At 33.1% G+C, this 2644-nt stretch overlaps 1 long non-coding RNA gene across 1 annotated transcript; it reads right to left on the reverse strand.

Annotated features, from left to right (window-relative positions):
- Positions 1 to 1109, reverse strand: LOC134691896 (uncharacterized). The gene is made up of 3 exons (XR_010102195.1): positions 1007 to 1109; positions 809 to 915; positions 1 to 194 (listed from the first exon to the last, which is right to left on the reverse strand). It is a non-coding gene; the product is annotated as an uncharacterized LOC134691896 (long non-coding RNA).
- Between the last annotated feature and the right edge of the window lie 1535 nt (positions 1110 to 2644).

Consider the following 2644-nt stretch of genomic DNA (forward strand, 5'->3'; position numbering starts at 1 on the left):
GTAATCTTGTCATCGCGGGCTGACAATTGTGGGTATTGTTCCAAATGTCTCAGTAACGAACGAAGAATGCTAACAGCTAAATCAACATCGCCAGAATATAAGTGGTTATTATTTCTTCTTATGATAAACTCACATAATTGATCGTATACGTACTTAATGGTTGTTTGCTGATAGCCAAGCCGAAGCATCTCAAGCTGGAAGATAATACAGTAGTATAAGTAATAGTATATCATTATATCACCAGGATAATTATAACATCGATCGAGTGTAAACGGATTTTTAACGGATTTCCACTAAAGCAAAAAGCAAATATCTGCATGTGTACAAACCTGTCTTGTTTAAAGCAAATATTCAGAATATAAGAATTGCTTTTATCTAATATGTTTAATTGTGCACAATTATGTCTTTTTTAAACTTTCTTTTATTTACGAAAATGAAAATTAACAAATATATCAAACTCCAACGTTAATTGAAAAAAGAGGAAGTTCATCAAACCTAATAAAACACAATGCTTGGCTATATCAACTAAAAGAACAAATAGAAACGAACTGTCACATACTGGACTTGACACAAACATTTTTCGAACAATGGTGGATTGAATCTGCTTTTATTCCTAGATAAACCTTCAACTTTATGACAGTTGTCCAAAGATCCGTCATTTTGAAAAAAATTGTGGGAGCAACCCAAACAAGACATTTTTGGTTTAAGTTTCAATAAACGAAAAATACCCTTTGCTGTTATTTTAAACCAATGGAAGTGGTCCCAATTGAAAGTAGAACTTACCAGGGAGTTAAATTATATTGCTTACCTTGTCATAAACCTCATAGACTAAGTATACAGACTGACATTTTGCATAGTTTGGTTCAGCCCAGGTACAAGTCTCACCTGTGCACACACATTGTCTTGTAGCATATCCTACAAATCAAATATAATATTCAGATGAAAATATAAAAGAATGAATATTATTGGAACACGTTGATATATAAAAAGAACAACATATATTTACACAGATTAATTCGTAGTGCACTATGTATTAATTCAACTGATTTTGAATTAATCGCTGTACATATCTGTACATCAAACTAATAAACTAAACTGGGTTATCGGCCATTGTTACAAACAAAATTGTAAATGAAGAAATTAGTTGCTGGTGACTTATCGGTTTGTAATGATTTCACATCGTGCTTCTTGAATTTTGTTAAACTGGAAACAATAAAACAGTCATCACAGAAAACCATTTAACTAAACCTAAGGAAAACAATATAATATTAACAACAAAGACATTTTAGTTTTTGTTAAAACTGCAGTATTGCAATTAAAACGGTATTTATATAAGGTTTTTTTTAACAAAACACAGATATCGACGGTGACTTAACCAAACATAGCATTCAAGTTTTAAGCTTAACCTCTGAATAACTCTGTTTTTTTTTAATTGTATGTCATGTAAATAAAGGCAACAGTAGTATACCGCTGTTCAAAACTCATAAATCCATGGACAAAAAACAAAATCGGGGTTACAAACCAAAACCGAGCGAAACGCATTAAATATAAGAGGAGAACAACGACACAACACCGAAACGCAACACACACAGAAACAAATGATATTACTTCGTACGGACCAATGGTTGCTTTGGGGTGGAATAACCTCCATAATTGTGCATGAATTGTTTTAAGAAGCGCCAAAAGTATACTACAATCTGTCGATACCTGTAACTTGGCTTTGCACAATGTCATGTTTTTCTCTGGCTGTTTATGACGTCTTTACACTAAATCCATTGGATGTTGGATGTGTACGGATTGATTGTTTAGTCTTAGATGCATGATTTTTTTATTAGTTGTTAGAGACTTTGAACTAGCTGTTTGATAACTGCATGTACTCTCAGATCTGTTAATTTTGTCTTTTTGTGTCGGGACGTATAAGTACCCGGCCACGTCGACTTGTATTTTTTGTCCATCTAATGAGTTAAGCCTTTTTCAACTGATTTTTATAGTTCGTTCTTATGTTGTACTGTTATACCACTGTCCCAGGTTAGGGGAGGGTTGGGATCCCGCTAATATGTTTAACCCCGCCTCATTATTTATGTATGTGCCTGTTCCAAGTCAGGAGCCTGTAATTCAGTGGTTGTCGTTTGTTTATGTGTTACATATTTCTTTTTCGTTCATATTTTTACATAAATAAGGCCGTTAGTTTTCTCATTTGAATTGTTTTACATTGTCTTATCGGGGCCTTTTATAGCTGACTATGCGGTATGGGCTTTGCTCATTGTTGAAGGCCGTACGGTGACCTATAGTTGTTAATGTTTGTGTCAATTTGGTCTTTTTTTGGATAGTTGTCTCATTGTCAATCATATTTCTTTTTTATATATAACATTTCATACTGATAAACCTTAACTTAACCTTTTGGTAACTAGCCATAGTTAGAGTTTAATATCGATAAACTTAGCCTGAATACACGAGCCTATGTGAACTTCGCTGAGGAAATAATTAACAAATCAAAAATGTATTTGTTATTTATCTAAATTCTAAACGAAGAGTATATTACAGCTGCTATTTGAAAGGGTCCTTCATCAGATAAAAAAAAATATCGAGATCTAATGAAACTTGCCGAAGAAAATGTTGTCGATGTATATCGCAATGTTGAATG

The sequence above is a fragment of the Mytilus trossulus genome, chromosome 1, assembly GCF_036588685.1.
Source record: "Mytilus trossulus isolate FHL-02 chromosome 1, PNRI_Mtr1.1.1.hap1, whole genome shotgun sequence".
Taxonomy (NCBI): domain Eukaryota; kingdom Metazoa; phylum Mollusca; class Bivalvia; order Mytilida; family Mytilidae; genus Mytilus; species Mytilus trossulus.